The sequence below is a fragment of the Balaenoptera physalus genome (genome assembly GCF_965194825.1).
Source record: "Balaenoptera physalus genome assembly, chromosome: 5".
Taxonomy (NCBI): domain Eukaryota; kingdom Metazoa; phylum Chordata; class Mammalia; order Artiodactyla; family Balaenopteridae; genus Balaenoptera; species Balaenoptera physalus.
The window spans coordinates 75460105-75483115 of NC_138884.1; the positions used below are offsets into that span (position 1 = coordinate 75460105).

Below are 23011 nucleotides of genomic sequence, written 5' to 3' on the forward strand. Positions count from 1 at the left end.
ATTTGGCAAGCCTAGTTTCTTAGTATTAAGTGCGAGATTTGAAATGTTAAAATACTTCTGAAAAATAATTAATAAAGGAAGAACTTACTTAAAGTGAGCTTTGGGAATAAACGGGGGACATATGTTGCCACTTAGCTAGTTATCCCTATGGATAGGCACTGTTTAATCTTTAGCCAGAAGAAAAATGAGGTGTTTATGAGCTGATCTATTAAAGTTTTAAGTGTGCTTTATTCACAGTGAAATCTTAAAAGTCTGAGGAGTTATCGTTGGCTGGAGTTATGTGGGGTAGAGTCCTCAAGGTGCAGCAGAAACTCTGGGAGTAAAGAGACGAGTTAGGCTTCTAGCCTGGCCTTGCTGTTAAGTAGCAACAAGACTTTGGGTCCCCCTCACATCATCTGCCAAATGAGCAGATTTCTAACATGCTTGATTCTCTGTTTATCTGTAATATGTATGAGATCAGAATTCTTACAGCAAAATATACATATAAGTATGTTTTCAAAATATATCTACAATTAGGTTGATGTCAGTCTAAAAGTAAATTTTCCTGGTGACATTCACATCATCTGCTTGCATCAAATACAGTGTCAAAATGCAGCTTGGTGTTTCGGATGAAGTTTCATCCTTTGAAGTCAGGACTCCGATCTGTTCATCTTGCCTCTGGGCTTCTACCGTAAGGCCATAGTGGGCATCTCAGTTGTTTTACCATCTCAGCATCCATATTTTGTCCTGGTAACAGCCTTGTGATTTTCTTTGGGGACAATGTCTCTTGTACTCTCGGTCCATTTCCAGCGGAGGTTATATATGAACCTAGGATTGGCTGATCAGAGCATTATGCTCCTCGGGCCATGGTGAGTGGTTCAAGGGCCGGCACATGATATTGTTAGAACCAACTGGACTCAATCCTTTTTTTTTTTTTTAAACTGTTGGAAAGCTAGTATCTGTATTTCTGTTGTGGTTGTTGGGGACATTGGATACAAGTCTGGAGTGGTAGGCAGCCATCGTAACACTATCAGGAAAGCCTTACTGATAATGGAGTGATCACAAAGAAAAGTAGGCTGAAATTTCATGAGATATCAAGTTCTGAAGGTTCCAAATGATTTAGCAACGTGTGAAGTCAGTTACCCATGGACTTCAGTTTTGTGAACTCCTGAATTTTCCTTTTTGCTAAAGCCAATTTGAACTGGATGTTGTTTTTTGCAACGAATGGAGTCTTGATATAAAGGCACTTATCTTCCCCACTTTAACTGACTAAGCAATAAAAATGAAATCTTCTAAATGGTAAGTCCCACAAGAGCAGGGATATTGCCTGATTTCCGATCACCTAGGTCAGTGCCTGGCCCATAGGAGGTGCTCAACAAATATTTGTTACAATAATTATAGTGATGAGGCCTATTAACCAGTTCTATTTTTAAAATATCCCTTTTTCTTATTATGGTAGTAAATGTTTGTTATAGAAACTTTATTTAAAAAGATAGAAAGAAATAACTATCATTTGCTACTTTACCCTTCAGAGATAAGCATGGTTAACTTTAGCCATGGTATATGGTATAGTTTTTCAATCATATATTTTTCAGAATGATATTGTCTTTCATATATTGTTTTGCTCACAAATTTTCCAATTAATGTATAACAGACTAATTTCTAAGCCACTACATAATGTTTTGCAGCATACTTTTAAATGGCTATATAGTATTTCATTGTATGGATGAAGTAAAAGTTATTTAAGAAATCCCCAATTATGGACTTTTGCATTACTTCCAATTTTCAATAATATAAACAAAAATATTTACAAATCACAATTACTATTTCCTTAGCGTCATTTCCTAGAGATAGAATTATTGAACCAAAGAGTATGAACAATTTCAAGACTCTTGCCCAATGACTCTGCACTCTCACTAACCCGTGTATTAAAGAGTTTTTTAAATCTTTGAAAAATTGATAGGTAAGAAATATTATATATTTATTTATTTTGCTTTGTTGTTGGTAAGGTTTATATACATATATGTATATTTTTTGCTGCATGTAAAATAGGAGATTTTATTTTCTGAACATTTAGCAGTTTATTTCACATTCTACATGTAATCTTGTGTTATAGTCTGTAACGTCTGAGGAGGCATGCGTGCACAGTCCATTGCCAGGAAAAAATACAGTCTTACTAGTAGCTGACTGCAAACATTCTCAGAGTCCAGATTATGATGCAGACTTTTTTTTTTCTTTTTTTTACTATTCTCATTGTGCTCTTTTAGCCTACCTGAGTCAGCTTTAGCCCCCTTTTCCCCTGGACATTCTCCTTTCCTCCCTTCTTCTTTTACTTATGCCTCTACCCACCCCCAGTGGTCAGAGCTGGGAAACCACTATTCCTGGGTCTCTTCTGGAAGGTAGTGAGGAATCAGAGTTGGTGGCAATGAGGTTTATATTTTTTAAAAATATTATAGGTCACTGGTACTTCTCCTTTTGTGAATTCTAGGACAGTTCTTTATTTAACCATCTGTTTCTTAATACATTTATTGTGTTTTACGTTCAAAGATGCTCCTGTAAGCCTGTGGCTTCCAGAATGCCTGTTTTCCCAATAGAGAGTGGGTATTTGGCTGTCCCATGAATAGCCATGTTAACCTTTCAGAAAACCAATCACTGTGGACTTTGTCTTTTAGTTCCATGAACTGCAAAAACATTTTGCGTCCCACTGAGATGCTCATACTGACAGTTCTGCTTGTTTTAATCACTTTAAAGGTCTCTTTGCTTATTCCAGACCATCAGTGTCAGTAGCGTCATCAGATGCTTCTATTTCTCTAGTTCAAACCATCATCCCCTTTCACCAGATTATTGCAATAGTCTCCCAAATGGTCTTCCTGCCTCCTTCTCCTCCCTGGTCCAATCTATCCCCTGCCTTCTCACCTGGAAAATAAGCAAATAATCAACCAATCAAAAACTCATAGCTTTCATGGCTTTACTGCTCATGAACCTTCAATGGCTCCATATTGCTTCCTGAGTACAGCCCAAGCTTCTTGCGCTCAAGGCTTATTGTGCTAAAAGCCTTTCATGATTTGGTCCCAGCTCGCCTTTCCATTCTCATTCTGCATTACTCTCATCAATCACAAACCTTACCCATCAACCAATCTGAACTGTCCCTATGCTCTTTATTCACATTCTCTTCTCCTTGAATGCCCTTCCTCACCTCTGCTTGTCAAAATCATTGAAGATACAGTCCATGTGCCCCCTTACCCCTGCCACGAAGTCATCTTCACTCCCCCAGCTAGGAAAGTCTCTCCCTTTGTGCATCAAACACAAATTACATATAAATCTTAGAGAACTTACCTCCCCCTGTTGCCTCCTGTGGTTATTTTTATAGATGACTTGTCTTGCTTAATGAGAGGGAAAACACTCATCTAAATATATAACTATAGCTCCCAAAGGTTTTGGGGAAATATCAGTCAAAATAGTTAAGCCTATTTTTTATTCCCCTTACATGGCGGATCTTGTCTCCCACATTTCCTGCTCCTGTGTGTCTGCATCCATCTTGACCTGGGCACTTGATTGTTTCTATAGCTCTGATTGTCCCTGATTTTAATCCTGAAATTTGCACAGAGTTTTCTGAAATGCACTTCAGGATTCCACTTTGTTTTTCTTCTGTGTTTAGGAGGCAGGGAGGCAGGGAGTTGGTAAACACAGCCTGGAGAGCTTCCCCAAACAGGCAGCTAGATACTTTGATCATGAGTTCTGTTAAGCGTCTTCCTTTCTGCTGCCTCATGAGGATCTATTTTCCAGGTCTGTTTGGAGGAAGCAGGAGTGGCCGCTCCCCCATAATCAGGGAGTCATGGGGCTGTTTAAGAGGGTGTTTGTTTCTTGTAAATTTAATTACTTACAGTCAAAATTCTACAATCTAGAACAGAAGTTACTCTTTCCCTTTTACACTCAGATTGGGTTGACTGCGCAGAGGGCCTAAGCTTCTTATCCATGGTGCCACATGGTTGTGAATCCCCGGACTGTCCTGATCTTAATATGATCATGATTTCGCTTGGCACTGTCCTGTTGGAAATCCTCTCTTAAGTCACATCAATTTTAAGATTGCTAAAATAAATACTCTTGGGGCTTCCCTGGTGGCGCAGTGGTTGAGAATCTGCCTGCCAATGCAGGGGACACGGGTTCGAGCCCTGGTCTGGGAAGATCCCACATGCCACGGAGCAGCTAGGCCCGTGAGCCACAATTACTAAGCCTGCATGTCTGGAGCCTGTGCTCCACAACAAGAGAGGCCGCGATAATGAGAGGCCCGCGCACCGCGATGAAGAGTGGCCCCCACCTGCCACAACTAGAGAAAGCCCTCGCACAGAAACGAAGACCCAACACAGCCATAAATAAATAAATAAAATAAATACTCTTAAAAACACCACACTATATTGACACAGTAAGAGAGTTAAAGACATCCCATTTCTCCAACCTTACCCTCAACCCCCTTTTTGCTCACCAAGGCTCACAACAACAAGGTATGGTGAGTGGTTGAAAACAAACTTAATTTCCCACGTGGTGTCGAATACATTTGGTTCTAGCAAGGGAAGGCTTCACTTAAGCTGGGATCCAAGTCCTTGGCTTGCCAAGAGTCACCAGAGGCCACAGGGAGTGTGCTCAGGAGCCAGGCATAGGAGTCAGCCTCCAAGTGGAAAGTTCCACAGCCCATCAACCCTCAGCAAGGAATCTCCGTTAGCTTTTGCTATCTGCTGCCCCCCGTCCCGGTCTTCTCCACACTCTCCACCACCTTCCTGACCCCTTCATTTCTGTCCAGCATTTCTTCTGGTATGTGGCAGCTGTGTCAGTGCCTGGCACTGGGATCCTGACCTGCAGAGGAAAACACAGAACCTCTTGGTCTGAGCTTCACTGCCAACTGGGCTTCAGGCCCAGGCGGAAGCTGGGGCAGGTGTTTACTAAGCACCTCCCATTTGCTGGGCACTGAGCAGATTGGGCCAAGGGCAACCACAGCACAAGGTGGAGGCAAAAGGAGGGGAGCACAGCCTTCTTTCATTTAATATTGAAGGAGACCAGCCCTGAGGATGAGCCATCATCTTCACCGGGGGACGCCTTTCCGTCCTTTTGAGCAAAGCGTGTATTGTCAGTTGGGCTCACCGATTTGCTCTCTCGTCTCTGAAAGGGCTGAGGCGAATGTTCCATCAGAAACCTCCAGTGTCTCACTCCATTGCTTGAGGAACTGCTGATGGTTCCCTGACTACATTATGTCATTCACTCGTTCATTCATTTTCACGTATCAATCTCTGTGCAAGACCCTGGGCTCACCACTGTGAAGGAAACACATGAAAATAATAAATTCCCGATGCCAGCTTTCAAGGAACTTCTAGAGTAGGAGCAAAGACAACCATTATACAACCAACCATTATAGAAATACATAGAAAATAAGTATGTATTAGTGGCATATAATACAGTGGGAACCCAGAAAAGGAATACTTCATTCTACTTGGGGATCTCTGTGGTGGTCTTACAGAGAGGTGAAACTTAACTTGAGTCTTAGAGGACGAGTTGGACTTCGGTAGATGAAGAATAGAGAAGGGCAGTCTAGGTTGAAGAAATGAAATGAACGTGATACTGAGGCTTGAAAATGCAGCATATTCAGCTAACGGTCAGTTGAGCTTGGAATATGGGGCAGATGGATAGAGTTAAGGTATTGAGGTAGGAAAAGAAGGCTGGTGTTGAACTTTGGAAGGTCTTGAATACTATACCAAGGACATCTGAACTTTTATTCTGCAGGTAAGAGAGAGCCGTTAAAGTTTTCTGAGGAGGACAGAGACCTGAACTAAGTTGTGTTTTACAAACACTGTCCTGGCAGCAATGTAAAGGATGAGTCGAAGGGAAGAAGTCGAGGGCAGAGAAACCAGGTAAGGAGCTTATCCAAACAAGAGATAAGAAGAGCCTAAACAAGGACAACAAAAGGGACTCGAGACTATTTTATTAACCTAATCTACTCAATTCTTCCCTTTAGTTTAAAAAAGGTTGATTGCCAGAAACACTTGCAGAATGAGGGTCATAATATAATTTTTAAAAAAGCAGACAGAAAGAAGAAGGACCTTTCTAAATTCTGTGTTAGACTGTTACTATCCAGAAGCATTTATTGAACCCCTAGAGTTTGCCGGTCTGCCTGGGGGATACATGGGAGGAAAAAGACTTAAAAAGCCACAATTCATTTTGAAGAACCAGACATAGACTCATAGGCAAATAACCAAGGATATAAAACACTACATGCAATTAAGGGTTTAGATAATCAAATGCACCAGGAGCATGGTTTTCCTGCATCTATTTTTTATAAGAAGAATTCTGTTAACTTTATTCATTCTGATGGCATCAACAACTCCTGGCAGGAAGCCAGAGGCAGGAGAGGAGTTAGGATATTTTCTGGGGTCCTTGATTGGAAGATGAGAGTTTGCCACATCTAAAGCCTTAAGCCTTCGTTTGTTGTTATAAAAAACTGAATATGGACACTCTTTAGTAATATATAATCTATTCAGTTAAATTCAGCTAACTTTCATGATGTAGCTATTATGTACAAGCCGCTGTTCAAGAGGACAAAGATGAACAAGGAATGATCTTGTCTTTGCCAACACACGGGAGAGCTGAGGTATGTTCTCCCACAACTGTATTTGATTCAAACAAAACCTTCTCATTGACATAGTGCTGATGAGATAAAGACCGTGAGTGAGGGTCAAATGACGTAATGTAGTGGGTTGTTTTCCTTGCCTTCTTTTTTCTTACGTTGTGAGAGAATTGGCTGAATTTTTGTTCTAATCACTCTGTAAAGTTGATTTAGTCACTGTTTACTTTCCTCATCTGAAATATGAGTCATAATTACAAATGTGAAAGTACTGAGTTCTGGGCCCTGGGTACTTCATTTTCTTTCCTTTCCCTGTTGGATCTGATTCCTCACCATCGGAACTTCACCTCTTTGTTAGATGACTTTATTATTTCTTCCATGGTCATTTCTTTTTCCCTTTTTCCTCCTTCAGTCCCTCTTTCTCCTCCCCTCGGATGCTGTCTTTTCCTCTCTTTTCGCCCTCAGTTGACTAGCTGCTTACCCTTTCCCCTGCTTCTTGATACCAAATGTCTGTCTCTTGGGACTCTGATAGAGAAATGAAGTTTCCATTTTAAGAGTACATTGTGTTTATTACATAAACTCTTAAGCTTTTGATTCTAAACTTAAAAACTGGCAAATTTAATGTTTCTTATTTATTTCAAAAAACAAGGAGGTACCTTTTACTTTATTTCGCTTTGTCATTTCTCCTTCTCCATGGAGAGGTGACCAAGGGTAAAAGGTCTGATAGGGATAAGAATTGCCCTTGTAAACTTTATAAATGGATTAATCTGTCTGATTATTGTTTCATGTAATTGTCTAGGCCAACTTTGAGCAAGGTATCTCACTGTTCATTTTTAACTGTGCCAAAACTCAGTACTCACAGGCAGCCAGATTTCAGATCAGCTGTTCTGAGCAAAGCCAATCTCTAGAATAAATTTTGGAAGGCAATTCCAATGAAGTTGCTTTGCCTCTGCCTTCCAATGGCCCATGTTCTCTGATTTGGAGAGGGGAACTGATCTCAAGGGATTTAAAGGGAATCTCTGGAAGTCTATGTCTGTTTCTCTTGCTTTCCTTGGAGGATAGTAGCATTCATTTATTCACTCATAATGTGTGTCTACGTTCAGCCTGTGCCAGCTTCTGTGCCAAGTGCTTTATGTTGAACCCTATCTAATAGTATAATTATATTTTACAGATGAGGAAACTGAGGCTCAGAAAGAGTAGTGTTACCATGAGCAGTTCTCTGAGATTTAGGCCCAACTCTGTGTGACTTCCATGCCTCCTCCCATTTTTTGAACAATTACCATGTCCTAGCCTCCATGCTAGGTACGTTTGTGCTTAATTTACATTAAATTCTACAACCAGCAGAAATAAAGATTATTAACCCATTTTACAGTTGAGGACCCTGGAATAATAGCTTGAACTTAAGTATCAAAGAGAATAGTTTTGAGATGGAGTGGAAGGTAAGACTAGGAAGGCAGATCAGGGGCCAAGTTATGGACTTTGAATACTAAGTGAAATACTAAGACTTTATCTAAGGGGTAATTGTGAACCCAGGACGTTATTCTTTTTATTTTTTAGCTTTATTCCCATATGAGAAATCATATTCCCCAGCCTTTAAAGTTTAAAAATTATTAAAAAAATAAGTGAGTATGTGAGGTTGGATATTTCTTGAAAAACTTCCAGTTTTTCACAGAAAGGAAACTTGTTAAATTAAGGGTACCACTAAATTTTAATATGTATAAAACCTGAAAGACATTATTTTGTTGGGATTTATAAATGGAATAAATGAGATGCTGGCTGTATGGATTGGTGGAGATTAAAGTCACAGCAAAAAAAAATTATCAGGAAAAATCAAAAGGAATACTCAGCTGATACAAAAGTAAAATAAATATGCTCCACTTAAGGAGGTTTCACTAGAACCAGGGTCAAGGATATCTACAAAGTCAGAGTTGAGAAATGATGCAGAAGTCTAATATGATTGGGATTTTACTCTAATCTAAAGACATTCTCATTAATTGGACACCATGGGTTCCAAATTCATGGAAGTTTACTTTTGTATCTATGAAAAAAAGGATTGCCAAATAATTTAATAGTCTAAACAAGATGCCATGAAGATATTTAAAGTGCTTGAGAGTACAAATCATAATTAAGCACCTTCAAGTGTTTCAGAAAAACATTTTATATACAATTTATATACTACAGACAAATTATTTTTATTATCTGCTAAAATAGTTTCCTAAGGCCATCTTCTAAGCCTCATTTTAATTAATTAATTAATTAATTAATTTTTTAACATCTTTATTGGAGTATAATTGCTTTACGGTGTTGTGTTAGTTTCTGCTGTATAAGAAAGTGAATCAGCCACATGCATATGTGTATCCTCATATCCCCTCTCTCTTGCATCTCCCTCCCACCCTCCTTATCCCACCCCTCTAGGTGGTCGCAAAACACCTAGCTGATCTCCCTGTGCCATGCAGCTTAAGCCTCATTTTAATTAGTTTGTCTTTAGTATTTATTTATTTATTTATTTATTTATTTTCTTTTTTTTTAAATTTTTATTTATTTATATTTATTTTTGGCTGTGTTGGGTCTTCGTTTCTGTGCGAGGGCTTTCTGTAGTTGCGGCAAGCGGGGGCCACTCTTCATCGCGGTGCGCGGGTCTCTCACCGTCGCGGCCTCTCTTGTTGCGGAGCACAAGCTCCAGACGCGCAGGCTCAGTAGTTGTGGCTCACGGGCCTAGTTGCTCCGCGGCATGTGGGATCTTCCCAGACCAGGGCTCGAACCCGTGTCCCCTGCATTGGCAGGCAGATTCTCAACCGCTGCGCCACCAGGGAAGCCCTTTAGTATTTATTTTGAAGGTAAATGTAGATATATAAAATCTTTAAAAATATTAATTAGTACAAAGTAGAAGCTTTTTATTCTTCAAAATATATGTATACTTTTAGCGTATTATATCAAATAAATCAGGTGGGTTTCAAAAATGCAAGATAGGTTATATGAGCCAAGCACATTCATTTGAATAAACTGGCAGAGCCATTACTTAATTTTAGACTTGCAACCTACTGATTAGAACTAGAAACTTCCTTTTGCTAATGGTATTTAGAATATTTTGGAAGATAAAGGGTCAGAATCTTATTTCATTAAGCTTGTTGTACACAATTACATATTACATATGAAAATAGTTATTTTTGACATAGAACTAGGCAATATTGTGATCCAGGATGAAAATATCATAAAGAATGGTACAGTATAGGCAGCTTACTTTTTTTTTTTTTTTTTTGCATTTTATTTTCACACACACACACACACACTGTATTTCATTTTTACAAGAGATAAATAAACTGACACCAAGCATTGTAAATGGATGACCACAACAAAAGCAACAATGATTGCAATTACCAAACACGAAACACACTCATACTATGTCATAATATTGACATTCAGTCCAGTAATCCTCCACTGTAACACCTCCTTTACTTTGCAGTGAAAATTGATTTGTATATTTTTAGGCAGCTTACTTTGATCTTCATTTTTTTTCCTTTGTAAAACTTTATATATGTAAGGTGGAAAGGAGATCTGAAGCTATTATCCTAAATAAATAAAAGCCCTTCATTTTGCATTATCTTCAATTATTTTTGTATTTTAGGTAGAAAAAGTTTTTATTTTTTGCCTATAATTTCCAGATATTTATGTAAATTTTCAGTTCATATTTCATGGATACTTACTTACTGCCTTTTCATTTTGAAGCTGTTCTCAGACTAGCTCTGGTATTCTCAAGAGTAAAGAACATGTATTTTACATACTTTGTATTTCCCCAAGTGCCTGGTACAGCGTTCTGCACATGCTAAAACCTTAATAAAGGGTTTTTTTTTAAAATTTATTTATTTAATTTATTTATTTTTGGCTGTGTTGGGTCTTCGTTGCTATGCGCGGGCTTTCTCTAGTTGAAGTGAGCAGGGGCTACTCTTTGTTGAGGTGCACAGGCTTCTCATTGCGGTGGCTTCTCTTGTTGTGGAGCACAGGCTCTAGGCACACAGGCTTCAGTAGCTGTGGAACGTGGGTTCAGTAGTTGTGGCTTGTGGGCTCTAGAGCACAGGCTCAGTAGTTGTGGCGCACAGGCTTAGTTGCTCTGTGGCATGTGGGATCTTCCTGGACCAGGGCTTGAACCCGTGTCCCCTGCATTGGCAGGCAGATTCTTAACCACTGCGCCACCAGGGAAGCCCAATAAAGGGTTTTAAGTGATGGTGGTATTACGATTGATAGTGGTGATGATGACGATGATGATGGTGGTGGTGGTGGTGATAACAGATGGTGCTACACTGGGCGCGTAGCAATCTCAAAATACCAAAAGCATAACGAAGTCCCATTGCAACATGAAGCCAGCCAGTGGACTATTTTAAGATGGTTACACCTTAAATATATTTAGAAAGCACACTCTATTTTTTTTTTATTTTTTAAGTATAGCATATAGGTCAAGAGCGTAGACTCTGAGTTGCACTGCCTGAGTTAAAATCCTCGCTACTCTACTTATTGGCTCTGTAACTTTGTGTAACTTCCTTAATTGTTCTGTCCCTCAGTTTCCTCATCTATAAAATGAGGATAGTAATAGTATTTATTTTTTAGGGTAGTTATAAGGATTAAATGTTGGAAGGTGGAATATTGTATAAAGGATTTAGAAGAGTGCCTGCTATATAGTAAACACTTGGTAAGTGGTAGTTATTATTATTAAATAAAGTCTTAAAATAAAAAGATACATGTTCGTTACAGAAAATTTAGGAAGTACAAAAGCAGAAAGAAGAAAAATTACCCAGTGTCTCATCCCCTAGAGTGACAATTTATTAATATTTTGATATATTTATTTTTATTGTATATCAAGTTAAGCAACTTAGTGGTATAGTCTTAGAATAGATAAGGTATCCGGTTGACATTACTGGTGACAAAATTAGGTGAATTTTAGGTAAAAATACTGCGCAGCCATTATAAAAATGAAATGTGAAGATTGTGGAAACATACGAAAATGTTTAGCATGATGTTAAGTGGAAAAAGACGAATGTAAAATTAACGTGCACATGCAGTATATTCAATTTTGTAAAATTAAATATGCAAAGTAAAATTTGTATTAGTGGTGTAGGATTATGTGTAATTTATTATAATCATCATTACTAGACTTAATGCTGCTATTGTTTTTAACATTTCTATGTCAAATTTATTTTTAAAAATATGGTGCCTGGTAGAATTGTAATTATTCCATGGCTGAGTCATTGGATGACAGTGTGAACTCTGCTGTCTCCTTGTATCTTGGACCTAGAAGGGATATGTAAAGGGGGTACTTGCTTGGTTCAGGGTGGTACTCACAAGAGACCAACATGTTGGGTTGAATAGTTATATATCCTGAGGTTGTTCAGATCAACATCAGTTAGATGTGGTGTCCTGGCAATGTGGGGACAAGCATTCCAAAGCAGGAAAGCGTGTGTGTGTGTGTGCGCACGCGCGTGTGTGTGCATGTGTGGGTGTGTGTATGTGTGTGCGTGTGCATGTGTGTGTGTGTGTGTGTGTATGTTGGGGGGAAGGAGGGAGAGGAAAAGATAGAGGTAGGTGCAAAAGTAAGAGGTGAAGGAAGTGATATCTAAGGTAAAAGAGGTTAAAGAGGGGAAGGTTCCTTGGGTTGGAATTTGTAGGAAACATTCAGACAACTATGAATTACATATCTTGTTTTAAATGATAATTAAAGCACCTCAATATCTGTATTTCCTTTGCCACTATTTTTTGATATTTAAATAAAAAGGCGTTATAAAAGAAGTTGGAGATTATATGCCATCTCTATTGGGAGTCCTGAGGGGTAAGTGGCATAACGACTTGTCAAGGGGGAGTGGGTGGGACATTTGTAAAACCTACAAAAATGTCACAGGACAAATAACTTTATTTAAACTGCCTGAGGTTTTCCTAAAGAAGTAGCCAGATTATTACACTGTGCATCCTGCTCTGCCCATGGTAACTTGACCCCTGGCCCAGGGTAAATAACAGTGTTTGCCAGGTTTCAGTGAATTCTAGTAGCTGTCATTTTACTGTGATTTTGAAAGGGGGCAGCGAGAGGTGAAGCCTGGTGAAAAGCCTTAGGGTGTTCAGAAATACTTATTTGTTGGACTCATTTTAGAAGCATCTCTTAAGATAGACGAATGAGGTGCCTCTATTGCATAGAATGTCTGCCTGCTGCCAGATCAGAATTTTTCCCATGAAACCTCTCCTATTGAATAGGATAGCAATAAGCGACTAACTCAGACACACCGAGTTTCTCTCAATTAAAAAAAAAACCCTGGAACTTCCCTGGTCATCCATTGGGTAAGACTCCTCGCTCCCGATGCAGGGGGCCCGGGTTCCATCCCTGGTGGGAGAACTAGATCCTGCATGCATGCCGTAACTAAGAAGCCCGCATGCTGCAGCTAAGACCTGGCACAGCCTAAATAAATAAATAAATAGCGTTTAAATAATGCTTAAAAAAGAGAAAATCCTTATTTAAAGTCAAAAGAACATTTTAATTTTACTTCTTGAGGTGAAGGAAAATAATAGCAACATATATCTTCCATTTTGCATAGTTTTATGAAGCTTTATCTTTAGGAGTTTTGTTTTACTTCTAGCTCGGGGAGGGTTACAGTTTCAGGTTTGCAGAGGGCTTCTTTTGGATGTGGTTGCTGAAACTGTCTGGAACCAATGTTTTGTTAAAAGTGACATCAAAATGCAGAAAATAGTCCCTGTGAGAAGGAGTAGAAAGTGGTTCCTGCCATGACACTCACAGAGATATAAGAGCAGTGAAAAATTTGAGACTCAGAAGCAAAAACAGGAAGGACAAGAAATTCACTTTCAGGGAGAGCTGGAGGACTTCCTACCGTAATCCTATCTTCTCTCCATGTGTTTGTGTAACTAATACCCGCCATCTGCGCAAACAGATCAAGGGATGTGCACCTTTTGGGGGTGTTTCTCTGGGAGGCCTTTTCTATCTCTGGGTTGAGGTGGAGGACTTCAGCACTAATTAATTCCACCTTAAAAGCAGGATGGATAGTTAATGAGTACGGTTTCCTTAGCATATTTCAGAATGAATCTGCACAAAGTTACAGGGAAAAAGAGAGTTGAACACTGGAGGTTTTCTAGCCTGTTAAATTTTCCAGCAGTTTAATCATGGACAAAATACATATCAGCATGTTTAAAACCCAGTAATACCAGGCAGATAGATGCAAGTGGGCTTTTGGGCAACTCTGTGGAGACTGGGGGATGTTGGGAACTGATTTGAATATTCCACCTTGCTTTGGGTGACTGAGGTGTTGACAGCGCTAGGATAGGCATGTGTCACTCCTGTGCTGGGTCCAGAAGGGAGGTAAACATAAGATTCCTAAGCCCTCCTCCCCCACCATGCTGTATGAATGCATTTAATTTTTTATTGTATGTAATATAAATATTTAATTATAACTATAAGCTATATATTGAACATGTTGGAGCCTATGTTCAAGGAGCCCAAGATAACTGGAGAATAGACACATAAAGAACTAACCATAAGATAGTGTGACTATTGGAATAATTCAGAGATGTAGAAAGTTTTAAGTACAAACACTTTGGAAAACTGTTTACCAGTGCATGCTCAAGTAAAACACACACACACACACACACACACACACACACACACACACACACATATGGATATATTGGTATGACCTAGCAATTCTACTTCCGAGTATATACCCAACAGAAGTAGTGCATAAGTCCACAAAAAAGATATGTACAATAATTTTCATGACAGCTTTAATTATAACAGCCCCCAAATTGAAACACCCCAAATATCCATTCACAGAATGGATAAATAAAATGTGGCACGTTCATAAAATAGAATACCACATAGAAGCGTGCATACTGTGTGATTCCATTTATATACCACTTACAGACAGGCAGATTAATCTAGTGTGACAGATGTTAGAATAGTGGTTACCTTCGGGTGGCAAAGTATTGACTGGGAGGGGGTACAAGAGAACTTTGAGGAGCTGCTGGAATGTTTGATATCTTGATCTGGGTGGTGGCTACAGGTTGTACACATATGTAAAAATTAATCAAGCAGTACCCTTAAGATTTGTGCCCTTTGCTGTATGTAAGTTAAATCTCAATAAAATAATTTTATACAATGATTATGTTAAAACCAAAAGAGAGTGGTATGGAAACATTGATGAGGGAACCATTGATTTTTCCTGGGAGAATGAGATGCACACGTGAGGGACATTTGGCCTGTTGTGTTGAGGGGGTTTGCCCCTTCTGGTCAAGGTTTCAAGGATTCGGACGTGAGTCAAGAGGCAGCGTTCGTAGTCCAGAGAGAAAAGGTGATTGGGGCCAAAAGTAGGGCACTGGGAATGGAGGGAGGCAGAGGTGAGGGCATTTCAGAGGAAGTATGAGATAGGGTCTCAAGTGACTAAAACTGCGTGTGTGCATGAAGAGCGTGAAGGAGATGGTAAAGGAGAGGGTAAAGACAAGAATGGCTCAGTGTGTTCTCCTTTGGGTGCCTGGGTTGCTGATGCCATTGCTAATGGAGAAGGTTGGAGAAAAAACACATTTGGAAATATCTTAAATCATATGAACAGTTGGTTTGACTTGGCCCCAGTCAGAACCAGCATTTGACTTAATTAACAGCACCTGCTATATGACTTGAACTTTGCTCCTTTTTTCTTCTACAAATAGATCTCAAAGCATGGATCACTTATACTATGCCTGTGTGATGTAGATCTTATGTAGATCCTTTTCGTTTGAAAATGTTTAATCATGATGATACTTCTATATCGGTATATTTTGGCACATTCAGCACTTAACTCTCTTCTATTTCTAAACTGAGGTTTATTCTGGAGTATTGTTAAATCTTGTGAAGAAATGCTAACACTACTTTTTTAAGCTGTGGGTGCACTACTATACCAAGTCCAGAAGGCTAGGTACAGCACTATATATGTGGAAGCATGGATAGCTTCTCTCATTATTGTTACATTTGCTAGGAGGCATTGTAACTCATCTTACTGTTTCTGCTCATTTTGAGTTCTTATAGTTGAGAGCTATGTTGATTTAGGGTGATGTTCACCCAGAGGAGTTTGGGGCCCAGCAAAAGACTTCTGCAGATGGAAGGTGTATAGCTTATCTTCTGCTCGTTTACTGCCAGTTGACAAAACTCTCTTCCCTTTTGTTTAAAGCCTAATAAATGTGTTTTGAGTATACATTTCCTTTTTTCATTTCCTCAGTATTAAAACTGAGTGGGTGTTATCTGGCTGTCCGGGAGAGTTGCAGTGGATTGCAGGTGCCGTCTGCGCTCTACCTAGCAGCCCAGGTCTGCAGATGAATAAGCCATCTTGTTTCCTGGGCTGGGTCAAAGTAACTGATACGGCCCCTGCCGCTGCTTTTCCTGCTCTGGGGCAGGGTAAGAATGGCTGACAGAGAGCTTCCTGTTTCCTGTTTGCCTCTGGGAGATCACAGTTCGAAATGGCCCCGGTTCTCTGCCTTTGGAAAGGCGATTGTCCTCTGCTCCTAATCACCCCTCCTGGGAAGTCACCTGCGGATTCTTCGGAGGGCCCAGCCTTCTAGAGATAACACTGTTGTTAAGAATTCCTCACTCTGCTGTTAGAGGAAAAAATGAAAATGGTAAAATTGCTGATGAATTACAGCTAATTTGAGGGAGACGTTCTGGAATGAAGATATTATTAACTAATCCTTTGAATATTTCTGTATTTTATTCATTTTGGATATGTAAGAAATTACGTCTTTAATCTGGAAATTCTTAGAATAAACTTCTGATTTACATTTTATTTTATTTTATTTTTAATTAAAACACATTTTTTTGGCCGTGCTGCATGTGGGATCTTAGTTCCCTGACCAGGGATTGAACCCGCACCCACCCCCCCTGCAGTGGAAGTGCGGAATCCTAACCACTGGACCGCCAGGGAAGTCCCTTGATTTACCTTTTTAAAAGTAAAAAAAATTATTTTTCTAGGTCAGTCTGTTAAGTTTATGAATTGGAACAGATTAATTTTATGCCTCATGAAATGAATGAGGATTTTCAGTTAGGTTCATTATTTCTTTTTTGTGAAATGTGTCGGAAGGCCACCAAATTCATATTTGGAGACAGAAATTTACCTGTATGTGACCCTTTGCCTGAGATTCCAGGTTCTCCATGCTGAGTCCATCCATGTTCTTATGCTCTAGGAATCCTCTGTCCCCGTGAAGTCTGTCTACTCACAAGACCTCTGCACCTGCTTTGCCTTTCCCCAGACGCTCTGACAGTGTCTCTCAAAGTGGTTTAGTGTGCATCAGAATCACCTGGAGGGCTTGCTCCAGCCAGATTGCTGGGCCTCACCAGAGTTTCTGATTCAGTAGGTCTGGGATGAGGGCTGAGAATTTGCATTTCTAACAAATTACCAGGTGATGCTGATGCCGCTGATTCAAGGCCACTGCGTTAGACCTTTGCTGAAACATTCGTGGTTGGTAGAATAATGGACCTCCGAATATGTCCACATCCCAATTCCCAGAACCTGTGAATATGTTAACTTACATGAAAAAAGGGACATTGCAGCTGTGGTTAAGTTAAGGCTCTTAAGATGGGGAGATGATCCTGGATTATCCATCTGTACCCAGTGTCATCACAATGGTCCTTATAAGAGGGAAGCAAGAGGATCAAAGGCAGAAAAAGGAGAAGTGATGAAAGAAGCAGAGGTTCAAGGGATGTACTTTGAAGATGAAGGAAGGAAGGGACCACAAACCAAGGAACTCAGGTGAACTTAAGAAGATGGAAAAGGCAAGGAAACATTCTTTCCTGGAGCCTCTAGAAAGAACAGCACTCTGCCAAAATAATGATTTTAGCCCTGGAAGGCTCATTTCAGACTTCTGACCTCAGAACTGTAATAAATTTGTGTTGTTTTAATCCGCTAGGTTTGTGGTCCTTGGTTTCAGCCGCAATTAGAGACTAATAAATACAGCATCCTACCCCAGATAGCAGGCTACCTAAATTCTATCCACTTTGGCTCAAATGTTAACAGAAGTCTACCTCAACCTGCATCTTCATGATGTTTTCACTCGATGATTTCAGTTCAGAATTTTCTATCCTCCTGTGACCAGTTGTATAGATTTAAAAGATCTCATTTATTTAACAGTTTGCTGTGTTGCAGACCTCCAGCTGAGGCTGACAGTGAAAAGCCAGCATTCCTACCCTTAAGGGGCTCCTAATCTATCAGGGGAGACAGACATAACATGACCACCTTAATCATATATATCACATACACGATTGTGTTACATAACTAATGTGATTTATGTGTGTATCACATATCTAAAGTAAATGTATACTGCCTTAGAGTATGATCCTTCATTTATATATCTTTCTACATAGAGATTGTAAACTTCTGGCAGGAAGGGACAATTTTTTTTTTTTAATTGGAGTATAGTTGCTTTACAATATTGTGTTAGTTTATACTGTACAGCAAAGTGAATCAGCTATACGTATATATATATCCCCTCCTTTTTGGATTTCCTTCTCATTTAAGTCACCATAGAGCGTTGAGTAGAGCTCCCTGTGCTATACAGTAGGTTCTCATTAGTTATCTATTTTATACATAGTGTCAATAGTGTATATATGTCAATCCCAATCTCCCAATTCATCCCAACCCCCCTTTTCCCCTTGGTATCCATATGTTTGTTCTCTACATCTGTGTCTCTATTACTGCTTTGTAAATAAGATCGTCTATACCAAGTTTTTCAGATTGCACATGTATGCATTAATATACGATATTTGTTTTTCTCTTTCTGACCTACTTCACTCTGTGTGACAGTCTCTAGATCCATCCATGAGGAAGAGACAATTTCTTATACTGCTTATTTCCTCAGTAATGGGTCTTTTTTTTTGAGCTATGTTCATAACTTTTAAAAGCCTGATAGAAAAAATATGCTTTTCTTATATTAGGATTACATGAATCATCATTTCAGAATTATATTTTATTTAGTAAAGTCTTTTTAAAAGTTTGAGTCCATAGTGGATAAGGGGAGAGAGATAGAGAGGAATCTTTTTTTTTTCGAACCAACAAATGTACTTCATCATGAAAAGAGCATTGAACAGGAGTTAAAAAGCCAGAGGTCTTGTTTTGGGACAAATAAGTCTTCTGCAAAATGAATGAGTCTAATTAGACGATCTCTGAATTTCTTTCAGATCTAAAGTTCTGTGGTCTGTAATCTTTTCTCACAACCCAAAAAGCACAATGCCTTGCATGTGAGAAGGACTAGATAAATGAAGTAATCTGAGTGCTATTTTAGAAGTAACAAAATGTTTTATATTTCACACATTGCTAAAGTATATGCACCTCTGTTTCTAGAACAAAGTGGGGTTCTCAGACTCAAAGTAAAATGAAAGTTCAGACTTAGGATAAAATGACTTATTCGAAAATTAATTCAGATGAGTTAATGTACCATACCAACTTAGCATATATGTAATACCTCTTGTTCTCTGTTAACTCAAAAAATGTCACAATGTTCTAAAACACCTTGCAGCATGAGGGAAAGGCTGTTTAGCACAAAGTGAGGTGGAGATTTGGCAATCAGTGGGTCAATTTGACAAATGTAGGTTATGAGAGATTATGATTCATTCTAGGGCAATTATTCAAAATTCATCAATCAGGATGCTTCTGGTAAACTGATTAATTATTCAACTGACAACAATTAGAAATGATGGATAAAATTTAAAAAAAATAAATATTTGAAGACATCTGAGAGTTACCAAGACAGAGGTTGAGGGACCAAGATGCTGGAAAGAAGAGAAACACAATAATGAACCCAACTTTTGTTGCCAGTTTCTCTCTTAAGGCATTGGGTAATTCACAAATGGAAGATGCAACATGAAAAAGCTGAGCAGAAAATGGTGGCTAAGAGGCTGAGTTTCTACCAGTGTTATAGCTGGAGAAACAATATTGGAATCTAGGGCCTACCAAGAAGGTGGGACTCTTGACACAAAATATTCCAGGTTTTCGTTTGGAATCCCCAAAAGATTGCATCCTAGGAGTAAGGATGAAGTAGAAATAGACAACCTTCACAAAAAACAAAATCCTTTATCACACCAGCTCAGTTGGATTAAGGTGATCTGTTCTTACTCTGAATACCTGCCAGAAGCAAAAGTAAATCATCTCTGGAGGACTGTAATATCACACAGAGCCTCAAATTATCTCCATAGGTTTTTATCCCCAATGTCTGGCAATTTACCAGGCATGCTAGCAAACAAAACAAAATGATCAAAAATCAAGAGGAAAAAACTCCAGACAATAAATGTAGACCAACAAAATATCCTGATATTTGAGGTAGCAGATAAAGGGTTTAAAATGATATGTTCAAGAGATAAGATGACAAGGTGGAAAATTTCCATAGAGAACTGGAAAGCATGAAATAAAGCTAAACAGTACTTTTACAACTGAAAATTTCAATAATTGAAATTAAGAATTCAATAGATAGGATTAAAAAGCACATTAGAGCAAAACAAACAAACAAAACCAAAAAAGATAGATCAGAAGAAAATATCTGGACTGAGGAATCAAGAGAAGAAAATACAAAATTGAATGTAAGAGAGACAGGGACGTAATGTAAAGAGGTAACACGTGTATGCTTGGACTGTCAGGAGAGGAAAGAGAGAATAGAGCAAACTCAGTATTTAAATAATGATCAGAGTTCCCTGAAACTGATGGAAGATGTCAAGCCACTGATACAGAAGTGCTATGGATCCCAAGCAGGATAAATATAGAGTCACTCTGGGGCCTAGATTATCTAGAACTAGTTACTTTGGCAGACTGCTGGTTTTCCCAACTAAAATAGTACAGTTTCCACCTGAGATGTAAGCAGAAGATATTGATTAGGATTGCCAGGAAAATTCCTTAAGAGAAATAGAAACTGTCACACTCCCTTTGTCCTCGCCCATTTCCTCCTTCCTGCTTCTTAGAATGAGGCATGATGGCTGAGTTTCAGCAGCTATATTGGTGCATTATGCCAAGGTAGTAGTTAATTTTCTGTGTCAACTTTTTGTGTATCAGATTCCTCCTTTTTCTCCTAAGTTTTATGTTTTACATTTCAGTCTATGATCCATTTTGAGTTGTTTTTTGATATCAGGTATGAGACTTAGGTTAAGATTTTTTTTTCTTTTCTCTTTCCCTTCCCTTCCCTTCCCTTCCCTTGGGATGTCCAATTTATCCAGCATCTTGAAAAGGCTATCTTTCCTCCATTGAACTTTTTGCAGCTTTGTTAAAAACCAGTTGGGCGTATTCATGTGGCTCTATTTCGGAGTTCTCTGTTCTGTTACATTGATCTATATGTCTGTCCCTGTGACAATACCTCACAGTCTTTATTACTATAGCTATATCATGTCTTGAAATTGAGTAGACTAAACCTCCCACTTTATTCTTCTTTTTAAAAATTGTTTTAACTATTCTAGTTCCTTTGCCTTTCCATATAGATTTTAAAATAATCTGTATTTACAAAACAATCTTGCTGGGATTTTGCTAGGAATTTCGTTAAGCCAGTATATCAATTTGGAAAAAATTGACATCTTGACTATAGTGGTTTCCCAATCCATGAGCATGGTATGTCTTTCTGTCTATTTAGATCTTTAATTTCTTTCATCAGTGTTGTGTAGTTTTCATGATGGAAGTTTTGTACATGTTTTGTTATATTTATACCTAAGCATTTCATTTTATTTGAGTGATTGTACATGGAACTATATTTTTAACATTTTAGTGTGTTTATTGCTAGTATATAGAAGTAAGATTGAGTTTAGTTTGCTTATCTTGTATTCTGTGACCTTGCTGAACTCACTTATTAGGTCTGGGATATTTTTTGTACACTTCTTGGGATTTTTCTATGTTGACAATTATGTCATATGAAAATAGGAACAGTTTTATTTCTTCCTTTATGGTGTGTATGTCCTTTATTTCCTTTTCATGCCTTACTGCACTGGCTAGAACTTCCAACACTATGTTGAATAAGAGTGCTAAGAGGGGACATCCTACCTTGTTTCTGATCTTAGAGGAAAAGCATTGTCTTTCCATTAAGTATAATGTTAGTTGCAAGTTTTGATAGATGCTTTTTATCAAGCTGAGGAATTTCCTCTCTATTATTTTTCTGAGAGTGTTTAACATGTACTGAATTTTGTCAAATGCTTTTTTGTATTGATTGATATGATCATGTGATTTTTCTTCCTTAGCCTGTTAATATGGTAGATTACATTGATGAATTTTCAAGTATTGAACTGGCTTTCATCCCTTGAATAAACCCCACTTGGACATGATGTATAATTCTTCGTATATATTGTTGAATTCTATTTGCTAATATTTTGTTAATGATGTTTGCTTTTATTCATGAAGGATAATAGTGGTCTGTAGTTTTCTTTTACTGTCTTTTTCTCATTTTGATATCAGAGTAATGCTAGCTTTATAAAATGAATTGGGAGGAATTTCCTTCTTTTCTATTTCCTAGGAAGAGGTTTTATAGAATTGGTATTAATTACTCTTTAAATGTTTGATAGAATTCTCTACCAGTGAAACCATCTGGGCCTGGAGATTTCTTTGTTGGGAGTTTTTAAATTGTGAACTCAGTTTCCTTAATAGTTATATGGATACTATTCCAATTATCTCTTTCATGTTGTATGAATTGTGGTAGTTTGTGTTTTTCAAGGAGTTGGTCTATTTTGTCTAGGTGGTTAAACGTGTGTAGGGTTTTTTGTAGTCTTCCCTTATTCTCCTTTCGATGTCTGCAAAGTTTGTAGTGATATCCCTTTATCATTTCTGATACTTATATTGGCATTTTTTGTCTTCTGTCTTTTTTCTTTGTTAGTTTTCTAGAGGTTTGTCAATTTTACTGATCTTTTCAAAGCATTAGCTCGCTGTTTTGTTGTTTTTCTCTACTGTATTTTCCATTTTTAATTTCATTGACTTCTACTCTTATCTTTATTATTTCCTTCCTTCCTCTCAATCTGCCTTCTTCTCTTCACCTTTCAGAGTCTTTTAATATTTGTTTTATATATAATGTCTGGGTTTTTAGATACAGTTAATGGGAGGAGTAGGGAAAAGTATCTCTACTCCATCTTCCCAGACTGTACATTTTGCTTTTGTGTGGATAATGTCCTTGGATTTTACTGACCTTAGGTCAGGTTCAACCTTATTCTTTTCTGTGTTACGGGACAACCTTTGAGATATGGGTATGTTGGGAAATAGTTTTTTGTGATGATTTTTCATTCTTGTTGTGATGGATGTTCAGTGTAATTATTGAAAGTAGATAAGACATAAGTTAGGGCAGGGGTGGTCTAATATTTACAGTAGATCTGAAACTTTTCCTACACTTCTGCTAGTTGGCTGCTGCCATCAGGACTTCTCCCACATAGCTGACTTCTTGGTGGGGAGGGGAAGGAGCAGTTGG

General features: G+C 38.4%; 1 protein-coding gene and 1 long non-coding RNA gene across 2 annotated transcripts in view; one reads left to right on the forward strand and one right to left on the reverse strand.

Moving 5' to 3' along the window:
• The window catches only part of LOC309662098, a 306967-nt gene that overhangs the window by 258840 nt on the left and 25116 nt on the right, over positions 1-23011 (reverse strand). The window lies entirely within an intron of this gene.
• The window catches only part of KDR (kinase insert domain receptor), a 174364-nt gene continuing 156452 nt past the window's right edge, over positions 5100-23011 (forward strand). Inside the window, exon 1 of the mRNA XM_082464435.1 lies at positions 5100-5879. The gene's annotated coding sequence lies outside the window, so the exon portion shown is untranslated. The remainder of the gene's footprint in view (positions 5880-23011) is intronic.